Source organism: Acomys russatus, chromosome 15 (assembly GCF_903995435.1).
Source record: "Acomys russatus chromosome 15, mAcoRus1.1, whole genome shotgun sequence".
Taxonomy (NCBI): Eukaryota; Metazoa; Chordata; class Mammalia; order Rodentia; family Muridae; genus Acomys; species Acomys russatus.
In genome coordinates this window covers 43,180,661-43,194,617 of record NC_067151.1, presented here as the reverse complement: position 1 = coordinate 43,194,617, position 13,957 = coordinate 43,180,661, and the positions used below count along the sequence as shown (strand labels likewise).

General features: G+C 42.8%; 1 protein-coding gene across 1 annotated transcript in view; it reads right to left on the bottom strand.

Moving 5' to 3' along the window:
- Nucleotides 1-13,957, bottom strand: part of Schip1 (schwannomin interacting protein 1) — a 769,225-nt gene that overhangs the window by 595,568 nt on the left and 159,700 nt on the right. The window lies entirely within an intron of this gene.

The window sequence follows — 13,957 nt, the reverse complement described above, 5'->3', positions numbered from 1 at the left end:
TTCTCCACCCCTTTCCCGTCCAGCCCCCCAACATTAGGTAGGAGAGAAAGAAGGCTAGAGAGGAAATGGGGCCATTGATGTCTTTAGACTACTTCCTGTTGATTAGGGGTGTCAAGTTCCTTGGGGGCAATTTTAATGCTTGTCATCAAGATATCTCCAACCAGTAACCAGCAAACAGTGACCCAGCAACCAGTAAACAGCAGCAGCAACCAGCAGCAGCAACCAGCAGCAGCAGCAGCAGGAGCAACAGAAGCTCTACCACTCTTGGGGCTCTTGGATTTATACCTTCTCAAGAGTTCCCAGAATTCCAAACATCATACACTTTCTACAACTGGCAAAAATAAAAAAATAAAAATAAGAAAAATTTAAAAACCACCCCTGTCAGAACATGAGGCAAATCATAGTCTGCTGCTGTGGGCAATCTGAAACAGCCTCATATCCTACACCTGAGACTAAAACAAAAACATATTCCCAAAACATCTCTATGTTTAAAAACAAAAACACAAACACAAACAAACAAAAGCCCAAAAACTTTCACTACAGTGGCCTTGTTGGACGAAGTGTGTCATTCGGGGTAGGGTTTGAGGTTTCAAATGTTCAAGCCAGGCTCAGTGTCTCTCTCTGTCTTCCTGCTGCCTGCTGAGCTAGACGTAGAACTCTTGGCTCCAGTGCCATGTCTGCCTGCACACTGCCATGTTGCTTACTGTGATAATAATGGATTAACTCTCTGAACCTGTAAGCCAGCAGCTTCATGTAAGTGGTTTCCTTTGTAAGAGTTCCATTATATGTTATCTCTTCGCAGCAATAAAACCATAGGACAAGGGTCCCTCACATAGAGCTCAGTCCCTCCCAACGCAAGCTCTGACTCTGTTCTGAATGATTATCGCTGACTGTTTTATTTCTCGCTGCTTGAACAAAGTGAATCCTTGATTTTTTTTTCTTACGTTTAAGATGTTTAAGTCCTACAGAGGAATGATGGTCTCATTGTTTCTTCTGGGACATCCTTTATTGTATAGCTGAAAACTTTTGGAAACTACTAGTGAATCACATGATCTGAAATTTTGGGGGACTAACACTTCAGTAGCACTTTGGATAAACCTAATCATTTAAGTCTCAAAAAAATGTTGCCTTTTTTAAAAAGTGAAAACTTAAAATATATCGATGGCCCATATAATATCCAAGAGTGTTTAAGACTCTAAGGCACCCTTCTATAGCCTTTGTTAAAGAAAAGAGAAAAAACACAAGCCGGCAAACAAAAACTACCTTGATGTTCAGAAAATAAAGTGTGCCATTTGAAACTTGTTAAACTTTAGCATGCTGAACACCAGGGGGCAATACAACTCTTTAGAGACTCCAACAGTGTTGAACAAACCCCAACTGAGGGGTTTGCAAAAATGAACTTGGTTAAACATCCCCTCTTCCATCTTGATTTTATGGAATTCGGAGGATGACATACTAATTTTTCTTATATCAGAAATTAAGAAAGCAGGGTTCATTTCTTATAAGTGGATAGATATCTTCTTTCATAAAAAATTACTGTAACAATAGCTAATATCTTTGACTAGTATGAATATATACAGTATTCAATATTTTAAACTGTGCATTAAAATATCTCTATGCCACTTTAATTCCTTAATACACATTATTTTATTTTTGAGCAGATGATTTATAGCTATTGTGCATATATACAAAAACAGTTGTATGTAGTTAAAAGCATATTGCCCTATTATTCTTGGTCTTGGTAATTATAATTTTAAAGACTACATTGCAGACTGGATAATGCCTTTAAGCTTATTTCAGAGGTTAAAAATAACAAGCCATTTACGTCAAATTAGACTATTACGCTAAATTATAACATTATTATTTTTAATGATCTATGGGCCTGAGTAAAGTGTTTTCATCCAACACTACTTATTCACCTTAAACTACACTTCCAGCATAACCTTCAAACAGTAAAATGTTCCAATATCAAGTATGGTTACTACCATCTTTAAGTGCTAGAGAGGGGATTAAAGAAGAACCTAGACACGCCTCACCCACTAGTCACGCATCCTGCTAGCTCTACCACAGTCCCAACTCAGGAATCTCTCTTATGATGCAGTGTATTGACATTTCTATTTTAAAAATATCTATTTATTTTTAAAATATCTAAAATCTATGCTACCATATAATGCTTTAAAACTGGTTAAAAGAAGTGAGTGTGGGGATCCAAGATGGCGGCGAGCAGTGTGGACCGCGTTTGGAGGCTCCAGTGAACAATTCAGGGAATTGCACAGATTTCTGAGCCAGGAACACCGAGGTCCGAACATCACGGCAGCGGGAGTGCTCCACGGTTCGGAGGGACCAGGGTGCGGAGGACCTGCGTGCCCCTGCACACGGGAGGAGCGTGGTTTTTCTCTGATCGGAGCGGCAGCGGCAGAGGCGGCAGCACCAGCGGCACCAGCAGCGGCGGCTGAGGTTTGCAGCTCATAGCCTTCCGGTGGAGGCGATTGGTGTGGTGGCTGGTGGGAATTGCTGCGGGAGAGGGGACTCAGGGCAGGATTTGGGTCGCGTGGAGCCTTTGGACCCAGATTGGACTCGGCGGACAGTTCGGCCCCAGAGTCCCGGGTATTGGCCCGGCCCAGCAAACAATTCTGCCTGAGGCACTAACTCAGCGTGGCCATAGCTCCCCTGCTGTGGCGCAGGCTTAGTTGAGCTCGCTGCTCCACACTAGGCACTACCTCAGCTCAGAGGCAGCTCCCCTGCGGTGACACAGTCTGGGCGGAGCACTTGTTCCACCACTGGCGCTAACTCAGAGCAGCCGCAGTTCTCCTGCTGTGGCGCAGGCTTGGTGACGTGCTCGGTTCCATCCTAGGCACCACCTCAGCTCAGCGGCAGCTCCCCTGTGGGGACACAGTGCGGGCGGAGCACTTGTTCCACCACTGGCGCTAACTCAGAGCAGCCGCAGTTCTCCTGCTGTGGCACAGGCCGGACAGAGCTCTCGGTTCCACCAGCTCTAAGACTCTGGTTGGACACAGTGTGCAGTTTGAATCCAGAATTCCTGGCTGAGATTGGTGGTCAGTTCGGGCCCTGAGTCAATAACTGACCACAGCACGCACTTTGGGCCAAAAGGCCCTAGTGGAGCTTGGTGCGTAGTCCCAGCCCAAAAATTCTGGCTGGGCCCTGTGTGCATTTTGGGCCCAAAATCCCTAGCTGAGCTTGGCAGACGGTTCTGGCCCTGAGAATCTAGCTGAGTTCTGCCCGTGGTTCGGTCCCAGTGCTCCTGGCTGGACTTGGCAGGGAACACAGAAGGCTGTGGATACCTTGGCCTGACCCAACGCTCATTCAGAGACCCAGAACAATTGCAGGATCCACAGCAGAGAGGGACTGAGGATCACTGGCTGTGAGAGACCAGAACAACAGGGCTAACCTCCTAACATCCACACCAGTGAAGCTTTGAGCTCGCAGCCTAGGGAAATCGTAAGAAAACAAGTGAATCTATCATCAGACACCCTCTATTCAACTCTGGAAACTACCCAACAAAAACAAAGACGGCAAGATGTCTAAAGGACAACGAAAAAGCATACGCAAAAAACCCCAAAACAACATGGCGTCTCCAGTTTCCAGCTATCCCAAAGAAAACCACCCAGAGAACTCAAATACAACGGAAATACAAGAAAATGACCTCAAATCCTTAGTAATGAGGATGATAATGGAGGAAACAAATAAAATTCGTAATCAAATGCAGGAAGACGCAGACAAACAGGTGAGAGACATAAAAGAAGCACATAGAGTGGAACTGGAAAAATTGCAGGAAAATGCAAACAACCAGATGAAAGAAATAACTAAAACGGTTCAAGCTCTGAAGACCTATAAAGAGGCAATGGAAGAAACTCAGGAATATACAAAAAATCAGATGAAAGAAATCAAAAAATCAGTTCAAGATCTGAAAATGAAAATGGATTCAATGATAAACACACAGACAGAAGAAAAACGAGAACGTGAGACCTCAGAGAAGAAGGCGAGCAACACAGAGGTGAGCTTTTCTAACAGAATCCAAGAGATGGAAGAACGAATCTCAGGGCTAGAAGATACAATCACAGATATTGAATCAACCATTAAAGAAAATGCCAAATCTGGAAAACTCCTGACACAAAACATCCAAGAAATTAAGGACACCATGAAAAGAAGAAATTTGCGGATAATAGGCATTGAAGAAAGAGAAGACATCAGACTCCAGGGCCCAGAAACTATTCTCAACAAAATCATAGAAGAAAATTTCCCCAATCTAAAGAAAGAGATGCCTATAAACATACAAGAGGCCTACAGAACACCAAATAGAATTGACCAGAAAAGAAAAACTGCCCGCCACATAATAAACAAAACACAAAACATGCAGAACAAAGAAAAAATATTAAAAGCTGCAAGGGAAAAGGGCCAAATAACATTTAATGGTAAACCTATCAGAATTACACCTGACTTCTCAGCAGAGACCATAAAAGCCAGAAGGGCCTGGACAGAGATCCTGCAAACCCTAAGAGAACACAGATGCCAGGCCAGACTACTTTACCCAGCAAAATTATCAATAACCATTGATGGAGAAAACAAAATATTCCATGACAAAAACAAATTCAAACAGTACCTATCCACAAACCCAGCTTTACAGAAGGTACTAGAAGGAAAACTCCATCCCAAAGGGTCAAGCTACAACCAAAACTACCCAGGAAATAGATAACTATCCCATGGCAAAAACACAACTACACAAACGCTCGACTGGAAACAACATCAAAATTAAGACTCTTAACAGTCACTGGTCATTAATATCTCTCAACATCAATGGCCTCAATTCTCCAATAAAAAGACACAGACTAACCGAATGGGTACATAAACAAGACCCAACATTCTTCTGCATCCAAGAAACACATCTCACCCATAATGAAAGGCATTACCTCAGGGTAAAAGGTTGGAAAAAAATATTCCAAGCAAATGGTCACAAGAAGCAAGCAGGTGTAGCCATTTTAGTATCGAACAAAATAGACTTTCAACCAAAATTAATCAAAAGGGATGAGGAAGGACACTTCATACTCATCAAAGGTAAAGTCAACCAAGATGACATCACAATTCTGAACATCTATGCTCCCAATACAAGGGCACCCACATTTGTAAAAGATCTCCTAAAAAAGCTTAAACCACACATCGATCCCCACACAATAATAGTGGGAGACTTCAACACCCCACTCTCACTGAAGGATAAGTCATTGAAACAGAAACTAAGCCGAGAAATAACATCATTAACCAATGCCATGGGTCAAATGGATCTAACAGATATCTATAGAACCTTTCACCCAAACAAGAAAGAATACACCTTCTTCTCTGCACCCCATGGAACCTTCTCCAAAATTGATCACATCGTAGGTCACAAAGCAAGCCTCAACAGATACAAGAGGATTGAAATAATACCTTGTATCCTATCAGATCACCATGCTCTTAGGCTGCAATTCAACAACAACAGAAATAACAAAAAGCCTACACGTTTGTGGAAACTAAACAACTCTCTGCTAAATGACACCTGGGTCAGGGAAGAAATAAAGAAAGAAATCAAGGAGTTTCTGAAATTCAATGAAAATGAAGAAACAACATACCCAAATTTGTGGGATACATTGAAAGCAGTGCTAAGAGGAAAATTCATAGCACTAAGTGCCTTTAAAAAGAAATTGGAAACATCGCACATAAGCATCTTAACAACACAACTGGAAGCCCTAGAAAAAAAAGAAGCAGAAACACCCAAGAGGAGTAGACGCCTGGAAATTATCAAACTCAGGGCTGAAATTAACAAATTAGAAACTAAGAAAACAGTCCAAAGAATCAACAAAACCAAAAGCTGGTTCTTTGAGAAAATCAACAAGATAGACAGACCATTAGCCATACTAACTAAAAGGCAGAGAGACAGTATTGAAATGAACAAAATCAGAAATGAAAAGGGAGACATAACAACAGACACTGAAGAAATTCAAAGAATCATAAGATCCTACTTTGAAGGCATATACGCCACAAAATTTGAAAATCTAAGGGAAATGGACGATTTTCTTGATCAAGTTCACTTGCCAAAGTTGAGTGAAGAACAGATAAACAAGTTAAATAGTCCCATTTCCCCTACAGAAATAGAAGCAATCATCGATGGTCTCCCAACCAAAAAAAGCCCAGGGCCAGATGGTTTCAGTGCAGAATTCTACCAGACCTTTAAGGGCGAGCTAATACCGATACTCTTCAAGCTACTCCAAAAGATAGAAATGGATGGAAAATTACCAAATTCATTCTATGAGGCCATAGTCTCATTGATACCTAAACCTCACAAAGACTCAACAAAGAAAGAGAATTTCAGACCAATTTCTCTTATGAACATAGATGCAAAAATACTAAATAAAATACTTGCAAAACGAATACAGGAGCACATCAAAGATATCATTCATCATGACCAAGTAGGCTTCATTCCAGGCATGCAGGGATGGTTTAATATACGGAAATCCATCAATGTAATCCATCATATAAACAAACTGAAAATAAAAAAACCACATGATTATCTCCTTGGATGCAGAGAAAGCATTTGATAAAATTCAACACCCATTCATGTTTAAAGTTTTAGAGAGATCGGGGATACAAGGCACTTTCCTCAACATAATAAAGGCTATATACAGCAAGCCAATAGCCAAAATCAAAGTAAATGGTGAGATACTCAAGGAAATTCCTCTCAAATCGGGAACAAGGCAAGGCTGCCCACTCTCTCCATATCTCTTCAATATAGTACTCGAAGTTCTAGCCAGAGCAATAAGACAACAAAAGGAGATCAAGGGTATCCAAATGGGAAAGGAGGAAGTCAAATTATCCCTCTTTGCAGATGATATGATAGTGTACATAAGTGACCCTCAAAACTCCACCAGAGAACTCCTAAAGCTGATAAACACCTTCAGCAAATTGGCTGGATACAAAATTAACTCAAAAAAGTCTGTAGCCTTCCTATACACAAATGACAAGCTTACAGAGGAAGAAATTAGGAAAACCACACCCTTCACATTAGCCACAAGCAATATAAAATATCTAGGAGTTACCCTAACTAAGCAAGTGAAGGACTTGTATGAAAAAAATTTCAAAACTCTGAAGAAAGAGATTGAAGATGACCTGAGAAGATGGCGTGCTCTTCCTTGCTCATGGATCGGGAGAATTAACATAGTAAAAATGGCCATCCTACCAAAAGCAATCTACAGATTCAATGCAATCCCTATCAAAATAACTACACAATTTTTTAAAGACATTGAAAGTTCAATTCTGAACTTCATATGGAAAAACAAAAAACCCAGAATAGCTAAAACAATCTTGTACAATAAAAGATGCTCCGGAGGAATCTCCATACCTGATCTCAAACTGTACTATAAAGCAATAGTACTTAAAACAGCATGGTACTGGCACAGCAACAGGCTGGTTGATCAGTGGAATCGAATCGAAGACCCAGATATGAATCCACACACATATGGTCACTTGATTTTTGACAAAGAAGCCAAATCCATTCAATGGAAAAAGGATAGCATCTTCAACAAATGGTGCTGGTCTAACTGGAGGTCTATGTGTAAAAAAATGCAACTGGACCCATATTTGTCACCTTGCACAAAACTCAAATCCAAGTGGATTAAAGACCTCAACATAAAACCAGAGACACTAACCCACTTAGAAGAAAAAGTGGGAAAGAGCCTGGAACATATTGGCACAGGAGACAACTTCCTGAACAGAACACCAACGGCCCAGGCCTTAATGTCAAATTAATAAATGGGACCTCATGAGGCTGAGAAGCTTCTGTAAGGCAGGAGACACTGTCAAGAGAACAAAGCGACAGCCTACAGACTGGGAAAAAATCTTCACCAACCCTACATCTGACAAAGGTCTAATATCCAAAATATATAAAGAACTCAAGAAATTAAACACCACCAAACCGAATAACCCAATTGAGAAATGGGGCTTGGAACTAAACAGAGAATTCTCAACAGAGGAGTATCAAATGGCTGAGAAACACTTAAAGAAATGCTCAACCTCCTTAGTCATCAGGGAAATGCAAATCAAAACAACTCTGAGATTCCATCTTACACCCATCAGAATGGCTAAGATCAAAAATTCAAGCGACACCACATGCTGGCGAGGATGTGGGGAGAGAGGAACACTCCTTCATTGCTGGTGGGAATGCAAACTAGTACAGCCACTTTGGAAATCTATCTGGTGCTATCTCAGAAAAATGGGAATAGGGCTTCCTCAAGACCCAGCTATTCCACTCCTTGGAATATACCCAGAAGATGCTCCAGCACACAACAAGAAAATTTGCTCAACCATGTTCATAGCAGCCTTATTCATAATAGCCAGAACATGGAAACAGCCTAAGTGTCCCTCAGTAGAAGAGTGGATAAAGAAACTGTGGTACATATACACTATGGAATACTACTCAGCTATTAAAAACAAGGAATTCCCGAAATTTGTGGATAAATGGATTGAGCTAGAAATGATCATAATGAGTGAGTTAACCCAGAAGCAGAAAGAATCAAATGGTATATACTCACTTATATCTGCATACTAGCCCAAGGGGCATGTCCCACGAAAGCCTTCACTTACCAGGAAACTGGGACAGAGGGGAAGGCATCCTATTGGGACTCTAAATGAGAGACGCATGGGAGAACAGCAAAATAAAAGGATCCAGAGGGTCCTAGAAATCTACAAGTAGAACAATATGATAGGCAGATTTGGGCCCAGGGGTCCCGCTCAAACTAAGGCACCAGCCAAGGACAATACAGGAGGTAAACTTTAAACCCCTTCCCAGATCTAGCCAATGGTCAGAATATTCTCCACAGTTGAGTGGAGAGTGTGATACGACTTTCTCACATACTCTGGTGCCTCACATTTGACCATGTCCCCTGGAGGGGGAGACCTGGTGGCACTCAGAGGAAGGACAGCAAGTAGCCAAGAAGAGACTTGATACCCTATGAGAATATATAGGGGGACATAATCCCCCTCAGGAACAGTCATAGGGGAGGGGAATAATGGAAAAATGGGGGGGGGGGAGGAATGGGAGGATACAAGGGATGGGATAAACATTGAGATGTAACAAGAATAAATTAATAAAAAAAAAAAAAAAAAAAAAAAAAAAAAAAAAAAAAAAAAAAAAAAAAAAAAAAGAAGTGAGTGTATCTTGTTACTCCTACATAATTTGTAGCAGAAGTTGAACTTTTTTTGAAGTCTTTTTCTTTTTCTTTTTTTTTTTTTTTTTTTTTTTTTTTTTTTTTTTTTGCTATCAGTTCTTACTTCTTGTTTCTTGTGTGATTTGCTGCTTCTGACCTTAGTTTGTGTATTTCCATGTTTTACAACAGGAGGCTGAGAGTGGACACCACCCTCATTGACACCTGACAGCCTGACACCTGAGAGTAGAAGAGAGGACTTCGATAGGAAGGCTGAGATCCTCAGGGAAGGCTGCAGGGAGATCTGGGATTTGAGCTGCGTCCAAAGGGTGGATTAGGGGTGAAAGAAAAGACATAAAGAAGAGGATAATATGAGGCTACAGGCAGTGTATCAGCTACAGGTGGCGTAGCTAACAGGCTGTGAAGACAGCTCTCCCACAGGTTATATAGTTTGGAGAAATTGAATCTTAATTCTGTAACACTCTTCTCCTCAGGAGGACAGAGTTCTGATATGAGGTACGTAGGGAGCCAGGAGTCCAACACTAAGGAGAGATCCCCCAAGATGGTATTAAACACTGAGAACAAAGCCCATCAGTCTCTTTCCTAGAGTCCGATTTCCTCCCACAAGACTTAACCACCCCCCACCCCCCCACCCCCCCACCCCAGAGCAATGATCACCTGCATATACGCATCACTGGCCTCTAGTTTCGGGATAATGGTGAGTGGCTGATTAACAAACGCATTTTTCTAACAGCTTGTTCCAGAAATAGCTTAAAGAAAAGGTTCTATCTCACGAAGAGGAAGTGTGTTTGGCATGATAGATGTTCTTGCCTGGTTTTACTTCTCATGAGTTGTGGCCTTAAGCAAAATGCTAAACACTGTGGCCTACATTTTGCTCAACCACAACAGGGGCAAAATAATAAATTCTCCCTAACCCTTTCAAGAGGTCAACTGGTAAGATACACACGTCATTTTTAGCTCCACACTTGACAAACAGAGCAGGTCTGGAGAAGCTATTATTATTACTTAAGAAAATAAAAGACATAGCAAACACTTTGAAGCCATGTGCAAATGGCACATCAGTGTGCTATTTTGGCTTCCTAAAAATCCCACAGACTTTGCTTTAAGTAGCAGGTAGACATAGAAACATGTTTGGAAAAGATGCATATGTGTAGGGAATATTAAGTAGGCTAAACATTTTTCTCTGATGCTCTCCCAGAAAGGTTATTATGACCGTGAGAGAGAAGGCATGCGAGGGAGGACAGAGGCTGCCAGGGTCCCAAATGCCACAAGGTAGGTGAGAGCTGGGCTGGAGTTTGACTCTAAGTTGCTCATATTCCAAAGACTGTGCATTCAACCACTCTTCCCACAGATCTCCTAGGAACTATGCTTTTGGTTACAGCTGTACTTTGGTTGCTATGATAAAACACTGATTAAAAGTAACTCTGGGAGAAAGGGGTTTAATTTTACCTTATGGGTCCTTCATCGAGAGAAGCCAGAACAGGGGCTCAAGGGAGGAACCCGGAAGCAAGGGCCGAAGGAGAGAGTGGGGAGAGTGCTGCTTACCAGCTTGCTCCTCCTGGCTTCTTTAGTTTGATTTCTGTAACTCAAGTCCACCTGCCAAAGTGTGGCCCCACCCACAGTGAACCGGGCCTTCTGATATCACTCATTAATCAAGAAAACGCTCCTGCAAACACCCGCAGGCCATGTGATGGATGGAGGTGACTCCTCTCTGAGGCTCGCTCTTCCCTGGAGGCTCTAGCTGCATCCTGCATCCGTTAATACAAGCTAGCACAAGTAGGTGGATAGTGTGCCTTTACAGTGCCATTCGGCAAAGCTTCCTAGGAAATCTCATCACAAAGTCTGAAAGTTCAACAGCTGGTGGTTTGTTTGTTTGTTGTTTACTTTGCAAGCTATCAAAAATTGTCAACTATATTTTAAATTTTAAAATTTATTAATGTTCAATACATCTGCATGTTGTTCTATCAGAACATAGTCTCAAAGCATAAGTAATGGCTGGAATTGGAAGGTGTGTTTTGATATGCGTCACCTGTAAACTGTGACCTAGACATGAAAGATGGTGCTCTGGGGGCTGAGAGGAGGCTCATCTTCCTACAGGGCACTGACACTCATTTGTTGCACACACTCCTGGCCAGACCATTCTAGCCTCCACTCAGAGCCTGCTCCGGTCCCCTCCCCAGGCTGTGCCAGCATCCCTCATCAATATGCTTTCATTAGACTATATGGTCTAATGGAGTGGGGAGCCTGCCTTTCACTTCCCCCGCATGCCTTCTATAATTGTGTGTCATCCTGGTTATTTTCCCATCTTGACACAGTTCATTGATCGTCCAAGTCTAAAACTCAGAATGACCTCTTACCACTGTGTTTGCGAGCCAGGCAACATGCCTTTGCCAACATTTTACAAACCGCCTCCCCATTTTGTCACCTACTCCCCATCTTTCTTGTGACATTGCCCTACCATATGACTATTGTACTGTTTTCCAAATGCTTTCTTTTTCACAATATCCTGGGTGTGAGAAGCCAACGGAAGGGCTCTTGTTCTGCCCCACACCACATGCTGGGGGGGGGGGGTCACACTTAGTCAGTCACACAGGACGGATTGCCCACATGGAGAGAAGTCCTCTTCTTGTTTGTCTTTTGCATTTGGAGATCTGCCTTCCAAGGTCTCTTGCTGCCTTTGATGCCCAGGACTGTTTATCGCCTGTGCTGGAGCCTACGGTGCCATTTTATCAGGGAAGAGGCAGAAGTCTCCAGAGAAGTAGATTTTAGAATAAAATGACTCTTTCTCTTCTCTTTCATCAGGAGAAAAGAGATATTTATGCTGTCACTACCAACAGAGGTTCGAGGCCCTAAGACAAAGCCTGTGACATTGGAGGGTGACCCTAAGAGCTCAGACAAAGAGCACCTTTATGTTAGCTCTCTCTATGCCTGAGCATTGTCTTCTGGGAAGCAAGGATGGATGGGCTCTCCCCTGTAAAGATTCCACGGTTTGGGAGGAAGGTTGCCACAAAAGACATCCCTAGAAGAATAAGAGGCACAGCCAGTGAGGTGGTGCAGTCTGCTTGTGCTGAGGGCTTGTGGGAGGCCCCGGGTCCTCAACCTCCAGGAATCCACGCCTTGGAGCCACCTTAAAGGAGACAGCTGCCTAGAAGCCTGAGTGTCATTTTTGGAAAGAAATCTGAACAGCCACAGGGAGTTTAGCCCAGTGTGTATGTGGGACAGTCTGCAGCAGAGAGGAGAATAGAGAAGGAGGTGAGAACAGAGGGGGTGAAGGTGCAGGCCATGTGATGTGTGCTCTCTGTCTGTGTCTCTGCCCCACCCACCTCTCTCTCTCTCTCTCTCTCTCTCTCTCTCTCTCTCTCTCTCTCTCTCTGTGTGTGTGTGTGTGTGTGTGTGTGTGTGTGTGTGTGTGTGTGTGTGTCTAAGGGAGATGTGCAACCTGCCCTGGGAGTTAAGAATTTAATAACCAGATTAGACAGAACTCACTGAGCTGGAGGAAACTCTCTGATAGGACACAAATTCCATTATTGGGCAAGATTCAGTTCTTTCCCCTCATCCCCCTGGAAATGGGGTTCAGAGTTATTAGGGGAGATAAAAAGTATTCGTTTATACTTCACTGAGCTGAGACTCCTCCATCAAACCAACAAACACAAAATCATAAAGCCTCGGCTGGCTCTCTCAGCTAGCTGACTCACAAACCCAGAGATTTTTTTTCTCTATTTATTCCTCCCGTTGGCACCCATTCCTCTGCCTTGATATATTGGAGATGATGAAAACTTTTCTTAAAAGACCAGGCCATTTTTCTAACTTAATTCTACCACTCAATGATGCACTCTCATTTTTTCCCACTCAGCAACTTCCCTTTGCAGCACCTTTTCATTTAACAGGACTCATCTTAATGAGACTGCTAACAATCATCAGAAAACCTATGCTCACACGCCGGCATGTTCTGCAGTGAAAGTGACACTGGCTTGCATAAAGCAATTCAATATCGAGATTAATTCTAGCCAGGATGTGAGGCACAGAACTTCCTAGCGGGGTCCCTGGCTGGTTCAGAGGCTGTGTCTGGCTTACCATGGAGGGAAGGCTGGATGCTCACACTGTGGCAATCTTCTTAAGGATGTGTAAGGCTGGTACAAATTGTAGTGGTGTGAATGGCTATTTTCTTCACTCAGCAGGACATTATAAACCTGCCATTCCATTCTGGTTTAAATCCTTAATCCAGCAATGACATATTGTTCAGAGATGCACCACCCCCACAACCCCCCCCCACACACACACACAGGCACCCTTCTTCAGAGAGACTTCCTCTCTGCAAATGATCTATCTGTCGTCCTCAAGTTCAAACATGTATGAGCTCTACGGGGTGCTAAACTTCTTAGATTTTTAATAGGAGTAGGGAGGAGGTGGGGGAGGGGAGGACTGTGTAGACCTGCATTGGCTATTCTTGTGCCTCTGAGATAGACTCGGAGTGGGGGAAGAGTCATAGAAATCAGTTGTGAATGGAATACTCTGGTGACTACTAAGGAGATTCTGGTAGCTTCTTTTTCTAGTTAAAATAGCTTTACTAGGCTGATAACTTGCTCTATCGTAGGGTTTGTTTCACTTCAGGGCTCACCAGCTTCATTTTATTAATGTGGCAGCGTAGTTAGCGCTATCTTGTTGTGGTAACCACTTGTGACAGGAGGCAGGTCTTGCATGGTTCTTTCTTGGGAGGGGCTACGCAGAAGCATCACTCCCTTTGTAGG